Below are 17,734 nucleotides of genomic sequence, written 5' to 3' on the forward strand. Positions count from 1 at the left end.
CCACAATTCTGCTGGGGTTGAAGGTACTGACTTTGAAGGAACCACATCCAGAATATAATTTGTTCTTTCAAAAGCATATCCTCAAAAAGAAGAAGGCAAATCGGAATAACTTAACATTGATCTAACCATTTCCATAAGGGTCCTATTTTTTTTTTCTTCCATACCATTTTGTTGTGGTGTTCCTGGGGTAGATAATTAAGATGTAATTTCACAATATGATATGTATTTAATGAATTATGAATAAAGGTATTCACCACCACGATCAGATCGCAATGATTTGATATGTTTATCATATCGTTTCTCCATTTCCGTCTTAAATTCTTTGAATTTGTCAAAGCATTCAGACTTACGACGCAACAGATAAACGTATCCATATTTGAGTATTCATCTGTGAAAGTCACAAAATACTCAAAACCACCTCTTGCTTGTATATTCATAGGGCCACACAAAGTCAGAGTGAATTAATTCTAACTTATCACTGGCTCTGTTTTCTTTTGAGGAAAATTGTCTCTTGGTCATTTTTCCTTCTAAACATGATTCACATGCTAGTAGTGCAACCACTTTAATTGAACTCAAAGGTCCATCTGAAACCAACCTCGGAATTCGATTTTGATATATATGACCTAGACGTAAGTGCCACAAATAAGTTTGGCTCAATTCAGAAATACGTTTTCTTTTATGTGAAAGATTAATGTTATTTAATTCTTTTAGTTGTAGCACACGAGGAGATATATTAAGAATAAAAAAAGTCATGTACTCTAGCAGCAGTGTAGATAAAATGTTTATTAAACTTAATAACAGCAGAGTTATTAGCAAAATAAATATTATAACCAATATCCATTATTTTCGAAACCGAAATCAAATTCCTTCTAACATAAGGTACATAGAGAACATCCTTTAAAACTAAAACTCTATCACTACAAAACGAAACTCTAATATCTCCTAATGCTAAAGCTGGTGCTGGCTCACCATTGGCTTGAAAAGCGCAAACTTCATTCTCACTTAGCCCGCACGTTTCCTGAAACCCCTACAAAGTAGTGCAGATATGATTAGTGACTCCTGAATCTACAGAGCAAAGCATGGTTGAGACAGCCTCTAAACAAGTTTCAACGGTATTTAAATTTGAATTACCTTACTTATTCAACTTTGCCAGATAGGTAATTCATTGCTTTTTGTGATGCCCAGGTTATTTGTAATGATAGCATTTTCCTTTGGGATTTTTCACACCAGCCGCCATACGTCCAAGTGCCAAAACCTTGTGATCCTTCTTCCTTTTCTTATCACCTCTCAACTTAGAAACCGAAGTTTTCTCAACATTCAGTGACACAATCGGAGCTTGCTGTTTTATAATAGATTCTGCCGTTTGCAACTCATTCAACAATTTAGCTAGTAACAAATCCATTTTGTTTATATTATAGTTCAAGCAAAATTGTTGAAAATTGTCAGGCAGAGTCCGCAGGACCATCTCAACTTGAGATTCTACATTAATCACAACTCCAAGACCCTCCAGTTCATTCAGAAGACCCATCATCATTAGAACATGGTCCATAACCAATGATCTTTTAGCCATCTTGGTATTCAAAAGGTCTTTGTAACGACCTGACCAATCATTTTAAAAGTTGTAGCCCCGTTCCCCTATTTACTACTCATTTTGTTCTTTATAATTATTATGTGACTTGTCGGGGGTAGTCGGTTCGGGTCCGAAGAAATTTCAGAATGAATTAAGATAATTAGTCTCAAGGTTGAAAAGCTTAAGTTGAATTGAGACACTTAGTATCAATCGCCCCGTATAGTGATTCTGGACTTAGGAGCGTGTCCGAAAAAATTATTTGGAAGTTCGTAGTGGAATTAGGCTTGAAATGGCGAAAGTTAAATTTTTGAAAAGTTTGACCGGAGATTTGACTTTTTAATATTAGGGTCAGAATTAAGTTCTGAAAATTTTTATAGCTCCGTTATGTCATTTATAACTTGTGTGCAAAATTTGAGCTCAATCGGAATTGATTTGATAAGTTTCAGCATCGTTTGTAGAATTTGGAAATTTCAAAGTTTATTAGACTTGAATTGAGGTGTGATTTGTGTTTTTCGCGTTGTTGGGTGTTATTTGAAGGCTCGACTAAGTTTGTATGACATTTTAGGACTTGTTGGAGTATTTAGTTAAAGTCCCGAGTGACTTGGGTGAGTTTCGGACGTGGTTCGGAGCATTTTGGAAGTTTTGGCTAAGGCTGGAATTTTTCTATTGCTAGTGTCTTCGCACCTCCGGAAATGGGCTCGCAGGTGCGATAGTCGCAGAAGCGACAAAACAGTCGAAGAAGCGGTGGTCGCAGAAGCGACAAAACAGCCGTAGAAGCGGATGTCGTAGATGCGACTACGCGACCGCAGATGCGAAAATCCTAGGCAGAATCTTTAAAACAGAGGAGTCGGAGATTTTTGACATCTCTAACATTTACAACACAGGTAGAGGCAATTTTTGAGCGAGAAATCACGGGAAATCTTGAGGTAAGTCACTCGTGAACATTTCTACTCCATAATATTGAATTATCATCGAATAATCCGACTAGATTACGTGCTTTTGAGGTGTAAATCGGGAATTTGGGCCTAGGGATTTGGAAATAAGATTTGATGATTTGGAGGTCGAGTTGATGTCAAAATTTGGTAAAATTTATATGGTTAGACTCATGTTTGAACGGGCGTTCATATTTTGTAACTTTTGTCGGGTTCCAAGATGTGGGCCCCGCGGGCGATTTTGGATTAAATTTCGGATTTTTGTAGAGAATTTGTATTTTCATATGGAATTTATTCCTATAATTTGTATTGATTGAATTGAATTAATTATGACTATATTCAAGCCGATCGGAGTCGAAAAATCGAGAAAAAGGCATACTACTTGATTGATTGAGCGTGGTTTGAGGTAAGTAACTTGTCTAACCTTGTGTGGGGAAAATTCCCCCTAGGATTTGTTATTGATGTGATAATTGTAATGTATTGAAAGTCGTGTGTACACAGGCTAAATATGGAAGATTATGTCTTTAAATTGTGTAGATTACTCATGCTTATTAATTAAATTATTTTATCCTGTTATATTCATCATCATTATTTTATTTTATATTCTTAAATTTGCCTGATATTTTTCCTACTAATTATTTTACCCGTTTAGTGAAAACTTTATTTTCATTTATTCTGTGCATTATTTGAAGGTTGAATTTCTTTAAATTAAATATTATAAAAAATTAAGTATTTTACATTTAAAAAATTTGATGTTAAGTCAAGATGTTAAATTTATGGAAGTATTATTTTTGCTGAATATTTTGTGAGACTTTATACTTATTGTGATTGAGCCGTGAGCTCCTTATTGTGAAAAATATTCTTGTTGTTGATTTAATTTGGCAAGTTAAAATATTTGGGCACTTGAGGTACAAATTATGATATATGGTGATATTGACACGCATGCGGTGGTATAAGGTCTGGATGTTGAAATGCATACGGTGAGATAAGGGTGGCTTGATACGCGTGGCTAGTAGGGGAACTACTAAAAGTCATGCGGTGTGATAAGGGTGGCTAAAACGCGGGATGCTATTTCGAAAAAAATATTTTCTTTAAAATTAAATGTGAAGGCTCCCGCGGTGATATAAGAAAATGAGATATTATGAATTTGTTTATGATTTGGGACTACGAGATGGTACCTTGGGAGTTCCCTTGTTGATATTTCTTTATGGCTGCATTTGCCTTTGATTATTGTAGTGATTTTCTTAAAGTTGTAAATTTCTATTTTCTTTCCGTGAGGTATTATTTTCCCTTATTCTGTGTGATTTAATGGTGACATACAACTCACTTGAGTCATTTTCATTGGCATTTATTGTTATTATATTGTTAAACATTTCACCATGTCTTTTATTATTTCCAGTGGGACTTGACCTGACCTCGTCACTACTCTACCGAGGTTAGGCTTGACACTTATTGGGTACCGCTGTGGTGTACTCATACTATGCTTCTGCACATCTTTTTGTGCAGATCCGGGTACATCTTATCAGAACATGAATTAGTGAATTAGCCGTACGAGCAGACTTCGAGGTATATCTGCCAGTGTCCGCAGACTCCAGAGTCCCCTTCTATCCTTACTATGTTACTTCCTTGTTTTCTTTAGACTCTAATATATAGAGATATTGAGGATAAATCCTTAAAAGCTTGTGACTTATTTCTATCGAGTTTTGGGAGTTGTAACTATGTGAATTTGCAGATTTATTTATTACAGATTTCTATTGTTATTCCGTATTGATAGGCTTACCTAGTCTTAGAGACTAGGTGCTATCACGACATCCTACGCAAGGAATTTAGGGCTGTGACAAGTTGGTATCATAGCTCTAGGTTCATAGGTGTTATGACTCACAAGCAAGTTTAGTAGAGTCTCGCGGATCGGTACGGAGACGTGTGTACTTATCTTCGGGAGGCTATGTAACTGTTAGGAAAATGTTCATTTCTTTGATTTCTTATCGTGCACATTTGTTGACTTCGAAGTTCTAAACCATTGTCTTTCTATTCTCTCACAGATGGTGAGGACACGCATAACTGGATCCGATGATCAGACACCCACACCTCCTGTTGGAGCCGTAAGAGGCCGGGGCATAGGCCGAGCCAGAGGCCGAGGAAGACCACGTGGTGCAGCCAGAGCACCCGCACGAGCTGCTGCAGAGGAACCACCAGTAGCTCCAGTTGGAGAACTGGCACCTGAGATGCCTGTTACTACTCCTGCACTTCAAGAGATTCTTGCCCAATTTTTGAGCATGTTTGGCACTCTAGCTCAGGCAGGGTTAATTCCACTTGCTCCCGCCACATCTCAGGCCAGGGGAAGAGCATAGACTTCTGCCGCCCGTACCCCAAAGCCACAGGCCCAGGTTGACCATGCCCCAGAGGTTATACCAGTGCAACCAGTTGTTCTAGTTCGGCCCGAGGTTAGGGAAGTGATTTCAGAGGGGGAATTGCTCAGGCTCGAGAGGTACAAGAAGTACCACCCTCCCATATTCAGCAGTTTAGCTTCAGAGGATGCTCAGGGGTTTCATGAGGAATGTCACTGTATCCTCCGTACTATGGGTATTGTGGATTCCAGTGGGGTTTCTTTCATGTAATTCTAGCTTAGAGGAGCGGCCTACCAGTGGTGGCGGGCATACGAGTTGGATAGTCCGGCTGAGGCAACTTCACTCAGTTAGACTCAATTTCTAAATATGTTCTTGAGGGAGTATGTTCCTCAGAGTCTTAGAGATGCATGGCGCGCAGAGTTTGAGCAGCTGCGCCAGGTTTTTATGACCATTCCGGAATATGCGGTCTGATTCAGTGATTTGGCTAGGCATGCACCAACCTTAGTTGCTACTATTCGAGAGCGAGTTTGCCGATTCAGTCTGGCCTGAGAACTGGAGATGGACATCACATACCAACATGTGGTGTCAATTGCTAGGAGATTGGAGGGTATGCGGACTCGGGAGAGAGAAGAGAGGGAAGCTAAGAGACCCCGAGATTCTGGCACATATAACAATTCTCATGCCCCAACTACAGCCCGTCATGGTAGAGTCTATGTGAGCTATCCTATTCATTTAGCACATCCAGCTTCCAGCGGTATTCCGGCTACTCCCAGACCTCAGGTTCCTTATTATGCACCGCCAATGTCTACGGTACCTCCTGCACAGGGTGCCTTCAGGGGGCAGTCTAGTCGATCAGGCCCGAGCCAGTCCTAGAGGCCACGTCCTCCGAGGGCTTATTTTGAGTGTGGTGACACTCGTCATATCATGAGGGATTGCCCCAGACTTAGGATGGGTGCACCTCCACAGATTTTTTAGGCCCCACCCATTCCACAGGGCCCTCCGATTTCTCAGGCCATGATCACTGCACCAGTTGCCACTCCACCTGCACAGCCAGCTAGAGGTGGAGGTCGGATAGGTAGAGGTCGCCATAGAGGGGGAGGCCGGGCCATATATTATGCCCTTCCTGCTAGGACAGAGGCCGTTGCATCCGATTCTGTTATCACAGGTATTATTGTGGTCTGTCATAGAGATGCATCAATCTTATTTAATCTAGGCTCCACTTATTCTTATGTGTTTTCTTATTTTGCCCCGTATTTGGGCGTATCCCGTGATTTTTTGAGTTCTTCTGTTTATGTATCTACACTCGTGGGTGATTCTATTATTGTTGACCGCATGTATCGGTCATGTTTGATTGTAATCAGTGGTTTTGAGACCAGATCTGATTTATTATTGCATAGTATGGTGGATTTCGATATTATTTTGAGCATGGACTGGTTGTCGCCCTATCACGCTATCTTTGATTGTTACGCCAAAATGGTGACGTTAGCTATGCCAGGTCTACCACGATTAGAGTGGAGAGGTACCTTGGATTATGTTCCTAGCAGGGTTGTTTCATTTATTAAGGCTCAACGAATGGTTGAGAAGGGGTGTGATACATATCTTTCCTATGTGAGAGATGTTAGTGTTTATACCCCTATCATGGAGTTAGTTCCTGTAGTAAGGGATTGTCCTGATGTATTTCCAGCGGATCTTCCGGGTATGCCACCCGATAGGGATATTGACTTTGGCATTGATTTGTTACCGGGCACTCAGCCTATTTCTATTCTACCATATTGTATGGCCCCAACAGAGTTGAAAGAATTAAAAGAACAGTCATAGGAGTTGCTTGATTAGGGTTTTATTTGGCCCAGTATATCATTTTGGGGTGCTCCTGTCTTATTTATGAAGAAGAAAGATAGTTCTATGCGGATGTGTATTGATTACCGCCAATTGAACAAGGTCACAGTGAGGAATGGGTATCCATTTTCACGTATTGATGACCTATTTGATTAGTTTTAGGGTGCCAGGTATTCTCTAAGATTGATTTGCATTCAGGCTATCATCAGTTGAAAATTCGGGAGCCAGATATCCTGAAGACTGCTTTTAGGACTCGGTATGGTCATTATGAGTTCCTGGTAATGTCATTTGGGCTGACCAACGCCCTAGAAACATTTATGCATTTGATTTACAGTTTATTTTAGCCCTATCTTGACTCCTTCGGCATTGTATTTATTGATGATATTTTGGTGTATTCCCGGAGTCAGGAGGATCATGAGCATCATTTGAGAACTGTGCTTCAAACTTCGAGAGAAAAGAAGTTATATGCAAAATTTTCAAAAAGTGAATTCTAGCTTGAATCAGTGGGATTTTTAGGTCATATAGTTTTATGCGAGGGGATCAAGGTAGATCCGAAGAAGATTGAAGCAGTGCTGAGTTGGTCCAAACTATCCTCAACTATGGAGATCCGTAGTTTTGTTGGTTTGACATGGTATTGTCGTCGATTTGTAGAGGATTTCTCTTCTATTGCTGCACCTATGGCCAAATTGACCCGGAAGGGTGCTCTGTTCAGGTGGACCGAGGAATGTGAGAAGAGCTTCCAAAAGCTCAAGACAACTTTGACTACTGCCCCAGTATTGGTGTTGCCTACAGATTCAGGGTCTTATACTATGTATTGTGATGCATCACGTATTGGTCTCGGCGCAGTGTTAATGCAAGATGGTAGGGTGATTGCCTATGCGTCCAAACAGTTAAAGGTACATGAGAAGAATTATCCTATCCACGACCTTGAGTTAGCAGTTATTGTTCATGCCTTAAAGATTTGGCAACATTATTTGTACGGTGTCCATTGTGAGGTCTATATCGATCACTGGAGTTTACAGTATATGTTTAAATAGAAGGATCTTAATTTGCGGCAGTGGATATGGATGGAGTTTCTTAAGGATTATAATGTCACTATTTTTTATCATCACGGGAAGGACAATGTAGTGGCCGATGCCTTGAGTCGTAAGGCGGAGAGTTTGGGCAGCTTAGCATATTTATCGGTAGCAGAGAGGCCTTTAGCCTTGGATGTTCAGGCCTTGGCCAACCAGTTTGTCAGATTGGATATTTCCAAGTCGAGCCGAGTTTTGGCTTGTGTGGTTTCCCAGTCTTCTCTTTATTACGGATGCCAAGGAAGTCACTATTGGAGATGACGGTGTATTACGGATGCATGGCAAGCTATGTCTACCCAATGTAGATGATTTGCATGAGTTGATTCTCCAGGAGGTTGACAGTTCACGGTACTCCATTCATCTGGGTGCAGCAAAGATGTATCAGAACTTGAGACATCACTATTGGTAGAGGCGGATGAAGAAAGACATAGTGGAGTATGTAGCTTGGTGCCTATATTGCCAGTGGGTGAAGTATGAGCATCAGCAACTAGGTGGATTGCTTCACAAGTTGGAGATTCCAGAATGGAAATGGGAGCGGATCACCATGGATTTCGTTGTTGGGCTCCCACGGACCCAGAGGAAGTTCGATGCAGTTTGGGTGATTGTGGATAAATTAACCAAGTCAGCTCATTTCATTCCTGTAGTTACTACTTACTCTTCGGAGCAGCTGGCTCAGGTTTATATTTACGAGATTGCCAGGCTTCATGGTGTACCGGTATCTATCATCTCTGACCGGGGTACACAGTTTACATCTCGATTCTCGAGGGCCGTACAGCGGGAGTTGGGTACTCGGGTAGAGCTTAGTACAACATTTCACCCTTAGATGGACAGGCAGTCCGAACGCACTATTCAGATACTGGAGGATATGCTCCGTGCGGGTGTGATAGATTATGGGGGTTCTTGGGATCAGTTCTTGCCACTTGCGGAGTTTTCTTACAACAACAGCTACCTGTCAGCATTCAGATGGCTCTGTCTAAAGCCTTATATGGGAGGCGGTGCTGGTCTCCAGTGGGCTGGTTCGAGCCAGGTGAAGCTAGGTTATTGGGTACAGAGTTGGTTCAAGATGCTCTGGAAAAAGGTTTAATTGATTCAGGATCAACTTCGTACAGCCCAATCTAGACAAAAGAGTTATGCAGATTATAAGGTTCGTGATGTTGCATTCATGGTTGGTGAGCGGGTCTTGCTCTGGGTTTCGCCCATGAAGGGTGTTATGAGATTCGGGAAGAAGGGCAAGTTTAGCCCTAGGTATATTGGGCCTTTTGAGATTCTTGATAGAATTGGAGAGGTGGCTTACAGACTTGCATTACCTCCAAATCTCACTGCAGTTCATCCAGTGTTCCATGTTTCCATGCTTCGAAAGTATCATGACGATCTATCTCATGTGTTAGAATTCAGCTCAGTCCAATTGGAAAAAGATCTATCTTATGTCGAGGAACTAGTGGCCATTTTGGACAGACAGGTTAGAAAGTTGAGATCGAAGAGCATCTCTTCAGTAAAAGTACAGTGGAGGGGTCATCCAGTTGAGGAGGAAACTTGGGAGAATGAGCGTGATATGCGCAGCTGTTATCCTCATCTTTTCACCACTCCAGGTATAATTCTAAACCCATTCGAGGACGGACGTTTGTTTAAGAGGGGGGATGTAATAACCCGACCAGTCGTTTTAAAGGTTGTAGCCCCATTCCCCAATTTACTACTCATTTTGTTCTTTATAACTGTTATGTGACTTGCTGGGGTAGTCGGTTCGGGTCTGGAGAGATTTTAGAATGAATTGAGACACTTAGTCTCAAGGTTGAAAGCTTAAGTTGAAAAGGTAGATCGGTTATTGACTTATGTGAAAATGACCCCAAAATATAATTTTGATGATTCTAATAGCCCTGTATGGTGATTCTAGACTTAGGAACATGTCCGAAAAAATTATTTGGAAGTCCGTAGTGGAATTAGGCTTGAAATGGCAAAAGTTGAATTTTTGGGAAGTTTGACCAGATATTTGACTTTTTGATATCGGGGTCGGAATCCAGTTCTGAAATTTTCATATCTCCGTTATGTCATTTATGACTTGTGTGCGAAATTTGAGGTCAATCGGAATTGATTTGATAAGTTTCGGCATCGTTTGTAGAATTTAGAAATTTCAAAGTTCATTAGGCTTGAACTGAGGTGTGATTTATGTTTTTCGCGTTGTTGGATGTGATTTGAAGGCTCAACTAAGTTCATATGATATTTTAGGACTTGTTTGTGTATTTAGTTGTAGTCCCGAGTGAATCAGCTGAGTTTTAGATGAGGTTCGGAGCATTTTGGAAGTTTTGGCTAAGGCTGGAATTTTTCTGTTACTGGTGTCTTCGCAACTGCGGAAATGGGCTCGCAGGTGCGATGGTCACAGAAGCGACAAAACAGTCGCAGAAGCAACAAAACAGTCGCAGAAGAGACAAAACAGCTGCAGAAGCGTATGTCGCAGATGCGAAAATCCTGGGCAGAATCTTGAAAACAGAAAAGTCCGAGATTTTTTTCATCTCTAACATTTACAACACGGGTAGAGGCAATTTTTGAGCGAGAAATCACGGGAAATCTTGAGGTAAGTCACTCGTGATCATTTCTACTCCATAATATTGAATTATCATCGAATAATCCGACTAGATTATGTATTTTTTTAGGTGTAAATCTGGAATTTGGGCCTAGGGATTTGGAAATAAGATTTGATGATTTGGAGGTCGAGTTGATGTCGGAATTTGGTAAAATTTGTATGATTAGACTCGTGGTTGAACGGGCGTTCATATTTTGTAACTTTTGTCGGGTTCCGAGATATGGGCCCTGAGGGCAATTTTTGGATTAAATTTCGGATTTTTGTAGAAAATTTGTATTTTCATATGGAATTTATTCCTATAATTTGTATTGATTGAATCGAATTAATTATGACTAGATTCAAGCTGATCGGAGTTGAAAAATTGAGGAAAAGGCATACTACTTGACAGATTGAGCGTGGTTTGAGGTAAGTGACTTGTCTAACCTTGTGTGGGGTAAATTCCCTCTAGGATTTGTTATTAATGTGATAATTATAATGTGTTGAAAGTCGTATACACAAGGTGACGAGTGTGTACATGGGCTAAATATGGAAGATTATGTATTTAAATTGTGTAGATTATTGATGCTTATTAATTAAATTATTTTATCCTGTTATATTCATCATCATTGATCTATTTTATATTCTGAAATTTGCCTGACATTGTTCCTACTAATTGTTTTACTTGTTTAGTGAAAACTTTATTTTTTTTATTCTGTGTATTATTTGAAAGTTGAATTTCTTTAAATTAAATGTTATTAAAAATGAAGTATTTTACATTTAAAAATTTTGATGTTAAGTCAAGATGTTAAATTTGAGGAAGTATTATTTTTGCTGAATATTTTGTGAGACTTTGTACTTATTGTGATTGAGCCGTTAGCTCCTTATTGTGGAAAATATTCTTGTTGTTGATTTATTTTGGCAAGTTGAAATATTTGGGTACTTGAGGTGCAAATTGTGATATATTGTGATGTTGATATGCATGCGGTGGTATAAGGTCTGGGTGTTGAAATGCATGCGGTGAGATAAGGGTGGCTTAATACATGTGGCTAGTAGGGGAACTACTAGAAGTCAAGCGGTGTGATAAGGGAGGCTAAAACGCGGGATGCTATTTCGGGAAAAATATTTTCTTTAAAATTAAATGTGAAGGCTCCTGCGGTGATATAAGGAAATGACATATTGTGAATTTATTTATGATTTGGGACTACGAGGCGGTACCTTGGGAGTTCCCTTGTTGATATTTCTTTATGGCTCCATTTGCCTTTGATTATTGTAGTGATTTTCTTAAAATTGTAAATTTCTATTTTCTTTCTGCGAGGTATTATTTACCCTTATTCTCTGTGATTTAATGGTGACATATCACTCACTTGATTCATTTTTATTGTCATTTATTGTTATTATATTGTTAAATATTTTACCATATCTTTTATTATTTCCATTGGGGCCTTACCTGACCTCGTCACTACTCTACCGAGGTTAGGCATAACACTTAATGAGTACCGTTGTGGTGTACTCATACTACACTTCTGCATATTTTTTTGGGCAGGTACAGGTACATCTTATCAGACCAGGCATCAGTGAATTAGCCGTACGAGGAGACTTCGAGGTATATCTGTCAGCGTCTGTTGACTCCAGAGTCCCCTTCTATCCTTATTATGTTACTTCGTTATTTTCTTTAGACTCTGATATATAGAGATATTGAGGACAAATCCTTAGAAGCTTGTGACTTATTTCTACCGGGTTTTGGGAGTTGTAATTATGAGAATTTGTAGATTTATTTATTTTTGATTTCTATTGTTATTCCGGATTGATAGGCTTACCTAGTCTTAGAGACTAGGTGTCATCACAACATCCTACGCAGAGAATTTAGGGTCGTGACAAGTTGGTATCATAGCTCTAGTTCATAGGTATTATGAGTCACAAGCAGGTTTAGTAGAGTCTCGCGGATCGGTACAGAGACGTCTGTACTTATCTTCGGGAGGCTATGTAACTGTTAGGAAAATGTTCACTTCTTTGATTCCTTATTGTGCACATTTGTTGACTTCAAAGTTCTCAACTATTGTCTTTCTATTCTCTTACAGATGGTGAGGATACGCATAACTGGATCCAAAAATCAGACACCCGCACCTCCTGTTGGAGCCGCAAGAGGCCGGGGCCGGGGCAGAGGCCGAGCCAGAGGCCGAGGAAGACCACGTGGTGCAGCCAGAGCACCCACACGAGCTGCTGCAAAGGAACCACCAGTAGCTCCAGTTGGAGAACTGGCACCTGAGACGCATGCTACTACTCCTGCACTTCAGGAGACTCTTGCCCAATTGTTTACCATGTTTGACACTCTAGCTCAGGCAGGGTTAATTCCACTTGCTCCTTCCACATCTCATGCCGGGGGAGGAGCACAGACTCCCGCCGCCCTTACCCCAAAGCCACAGGCCCAGGTTGACCATACCCCAGAGAATATACCAGTATAACCAATTGTTCCAGTTCGGCCTGAGGTTAGGGTAGTAATTTCAGAGGGGGAATAGCTCAGGCTCGAGAGGTACTAGAAGTGCCACCCTACCATATTCAACGGTATAGCTTCAGAGGATGCTTAGGGCTTTCTTGAGGAATGTCACTGTATCCTCCGTACTATGGGTATTGTGGATTCCAGTGGGGTTTCTTTCATAGAATTCCAGCTTAGAGGAGCGACCTACTAGTGATGGCGAGCGTATGAGTTGGATAGTCCGGCTGAGGTAGCTTCACTTACTTGGACTCAATTTTTAGATATGTTCTTGAGGGAGTATGTTCCTAAGAGTCTTAGAGATTCATGGCGCGCAGAGTTTGAGTAGCTGCGCCAGGTTTATATGACCGTGTCGGAATATGCGGTCTAATTCAGTTATTTGGCTAGGCATGTACCAGCCTTAGTTGCTATTATTCGAGAGCAGGTTTGCCGATTTATTGAGGGGCTCCACCTTAGTATCATATTCAGTATGGCCCGAGAACTGGATATGGATATCACATACCAACAGGTGGTGTTAATTGTTAGGAGATTGGAGGGTATGCAGGCTCGGGAGAGAGAAGAGAGGGAAGATAAGAGACCTTGAGATTCTGGCACATATAACAATTCTCGTGCCCCAGCTATAGCCCGTCATGGTAGAGGATATATGAGTCGTCCTATTCATTCAGAACTTCTAGCTTCCAGGGGTATTTCGGCTACTCCCAGACTTTAGGTTCCCTATTATGCACCGCCAATGTCTACGGTACCTCCTGCACTGGGTGCCTTCAGCAGGCAGTCTAGTCGATCAGGCCCGAGCCAGTCCCAGCAGCCACGTCCTCTGAGGGGTTATTTTGAGTGTGGTGAAACTCGTCATATCATGAGGGATTGCCATAAAATTAGGAGGGGTGCACCTACACAGATTTCTGAGGCCCCACCCATTCCACAGGGCCCTCCGGCTTCTCAGGCCATGATCACACACCAGTTGCCAATCCACATGCACAACCAGCTAGAGGTGGAGGTCGTACAGGTAGAGGTCGCCATAGAGGAAGAGGCCAAGCCATATATTATGCCCTTCCTGCTAAGACAGAGGTTGTTGCATCCGATTCTGTTATCACATGTATTATTCTAGTCTGTCATAGAGATGCATCAATCTTATTTGATCCAGGCTCCACTTATACTTATGTGTCATCTTATTTTGCCCCGTATTTAGGTGTATCCCGTGATTGTTTGAGCTCTTCTGTTCATGTACTACACCTGTGGGTGATTCTATTATTGTTGACCGCGTGTATCAATCGTGTTTGATTGTTATCGTTAGTTTTGAGACCAGAGCTGATTTATTATTGCTGAGTATGGTGGATTTCGATATTATTTTAGGCATGGACTGGTTGTTGCCCTATCACACTATCCTTTATTGTTACTCCAAAAAGGTGACGTTGGCTATGCCAGGTCTACCGTGATTAGAGTGGAGAGGTACCTTGGATTATGTTCCTAGCAGGGTTGTTTTATTTCTTAAGGCTCAACGAATGGTTGAGTAGGGGTGTGATCCGTATCTGGCCTATGTGAGAGATGTTAGTGTTGATACCCTTACCGTGGAGTTAATTCCTATAGTAAGGAATTTTTTTTATGTATTTCCAGCGGATCTTCCGAGTATGCCACCCGACAGGAATATTGACTTTGGCATTGGTTTGTTACCGGACACTCAGGGATATCGTATGGCCCCAGAGAGTTGAAAGAATTAAAAGAACAGTTATAGGAGTTGCTTGATAAGGGCTTTATTTGGCTTTGTGTATCTCTTTGGGGTGCTCCTGTCTTAATTTTGAAGAAGAAAAATGGTTCTATGCAGATGTGTATTGATTACTGCCAATTGAACAAGGTCACAATGAAGAATAGGTATCCATTGCCACGTATTAATGACCTATTTGATCAGCTTCAGGGTGCCAGGGTATTCTCTAAGATTGATTTGCGTTCAGGCTATCATCAGTTGAAAATTCTATATCCAGATATCCTGAAGACTACTTTGAGGACTAGGTATGATCATTATGAGTTCCTGGTAATGTTATTTGGGCTAACCAACACCCCAACAACATTTATGCATTTGATGAACAGTGTATTTCATCCCTATCTTGACTCATTCGTCATTGTATTTATTGACGACATTCTGGTGTATTCTCAGAGTCGGGAGGATCATGAGCAACACTTGAGAACTGTGCTTCAGACTTCGAGAGAAATGAAGTTATATGCAAAATTTTCTAAGTGTTAATTTTGGCTTGAATCAGTGGGATTTTTGGGTCATATAGTTTCGTGCGAGGGGATCAAGGTAGATCCGAAGAAGATTGAAGCAGTGTAGAGTTGGCCCAGACCGTCATCAACTACTGAGATCCAGAATTTTCTTGGCTTGGCGGGGTACTATCGCCAATTTGTAGAAGGTTTCTCTTCTATTGCTGCACCTATGACCAAATTGACCTAGAAGGGTGCTCCATTCAGGTGGACCGAGGAATATGATTAGAGCTTCCAAAAGCTCAAGAAGCTTTGACTACAACCCCAGTATTGGTGTTCCCTACAGGTTCAGGGTCTTATACTGTGTATTGTGATGCATCGCGTATTGGTCTCAGCGCAGTGTTTATGCAAGACGGTAGGGTGATTGACTATGCGTCCAGACAGTTAAAGTTATATGAGAAGAATTATCCTGTCCACGACCCTGAGTTAGCAGCTATTGTCCATGCCTTAAAGATTTAGCGACATTATTTGTACGGTGTCCATTGTGAGGTCTATATCGATCACTGAAGTTTACAACATCTGTTTAAACAGAAGGATCTTAATTTGTGGCAACAGATGTGGCTGTAGTTTCTTAAGGATTATGATATCACTATTATCTATCATCCCGGAATGGCCAATATAGTGGCCAATGCCTTGAGTCGTAAGGCGGAGAGTGTGGGCAGCTTAGCATATTTATCTGTAGCAGAGAGGCCTTTAGCCTTGGATGTTCAGGCCTTGGCCAACCAGTTTGTCAGATTGGATATTTTTGAGCCGAGCCGAGTTTTGGCTTGTGTGGTTTCCCAGTCTTCTCTTTATGATCATATCATAAAGTGTCAGTATGATGACCCCCATCTTCTTGTCCTTAATTATGCAGTTCAACACGGTGATGCCAAGGAAGTCACTATTGGAGATGACGGTGTATTACGGATGCAGGGAAGGCTATGTGTACCCAATATAGATGGCTTGCGTGAGTTGATTCTCCAGGAGGCTCACAGTTCGCAATACTCCATTCATCCGGGTGCTGCAAAGATGTATTAGGACTTGAGACAACATTATTGGTGGAAGCAGATGAAGAAAGACATAGTGAAGTATGTAGCTCGGTGCCTATAATGCCAGCGGGTGAAGTATAAGCATCAGCGACCGGGTGGATTGCTTCAAAATTTGGAGATTCCAGAATGGAAATGGGAGCGGATTACTATAGATTTCGTTGTCGAGCTAACACGGACCCAGTGGAAGTTCAATGCAGTTTGGGTGATTGTGGATAGATTGACCAAGTCAGCTCATCTCATTCCTCTAGTTACTACTTACTCTTCGGAGCACTTGGCTCAAGTTTATATTTGTGAGATTGTCAGGCTTCATGGCATACCGGTATCTATCATCTCTGACCAGGGTATGCAGTTTACATCACGGTTCTGGAGGGCCGTACAGAAGGAATTGGGTACTCGGGTAAATCTGAGTACAACATTTCACCCTCAGACGGACAGGGAGTCTGAATGCACTACTCAGATACTAGAGGATATGCTTCGTGCATGTGTGATAGATTTTGGGGGTGCTTGGGATCAACTCTTACCACTTGCAAAGTTTGCTTACAACAACAGCTACCGGTCAAGCATTCAGATGGCTCCATATAAGGCCTTATATGGGAGGCAGTGCCGGTCTCCAGTGGGTTGATTCAGGATCGACTTCGTATAGCCCAATCTAGACAAAAGAGTTATGCAGATTGTAAGGTTCGTGATGTTGCATTCATGGTTGGTGAGCGGGTCTTGCTCTGGGTTTCGCCCATGAAGGGTGTTATGAGATTCGGGAAGAAGGGCAAGTTGAGCCCTAGGTATATTGGACCTTTTGAGATTCTTGAAAGAATTGGAGAGGTGGCTTACAGACTTGCATTACCGCCAAATCTCACTGCAGTTCATCTAGTGTTCCATATTTCCATGCTCCGGAAGTATCACGACGATCTATCTCATGTGTTAGACTTCATCTCAGTCCAGTTGGAAAAGGATCTATCTTATGTCGAGGAACCAATGGCCATTTTGTACAGACAGGTTAGAAAGTTGAGATCGAAGAGCATCTCTTCAGTAAAAGTACAGTGGAGGGGTCATCCAGACGAGGAGGCAACTTGGGAGACCGAGCATGATATGCACAGGTATAATTCTAGGTATAATTCTAAACCCGTTCGAGAACAAACGTTTATTTAAGAAGGGGAAGATGTAACGATCCGGCCAGTCATTTTAAAGGTTGTAGCCCCGTTCCCCTATTTACTACTCATTATGTGCTTTATAACTATTATGTGACTTGCTGGGGTAGTCGGTTCGGGTCCAGAGAGATTTCGGAATGAATTGAGACACTTAGTCTCAAGGTTGTAAGCTTAAGTTGAAAATGTTGATCGGATGTTGACTTATGTAAAAATCACCCCGTAATAAAATTTTGATGATTCCAATAGTCCCGTATGGTGATTCTAGACTTAGGAGCGTGTCTGAAAAAATTATTTGGAAGTCCGTAGTGGAATTAGGCTTAAAATGGCGAAAGTTATATTTTTGGGAAGTTTGACCGGAGATTTGACTTTTCGATATCGGGTCTGAATCTGGTTATGAAAATTTTCGTAGCTCTGTTATGTCATTTATGACTTTTGTGCAAAATTTGAGGTCAATCGGAATTGATTTGATAGGTTTCGGCATCGTTTGTAGAATTTGGAAAT

This window comes from Nicotiana tabacum, chromosome 22 (assembly GCF_000715075.1).
Source record: "Nicotiana tabacum cultivar K326 chromosome 22, ASM71507v2, whole genome shotgun sequence".
Taxonomy (NCBI): domain Eukaryota; kingdom Viridiplantae; phylum Streptophyta; class Magnoliopsida; order Solanales; family Solanaceae; genus Nicotiana; species Nicotiana tabacum.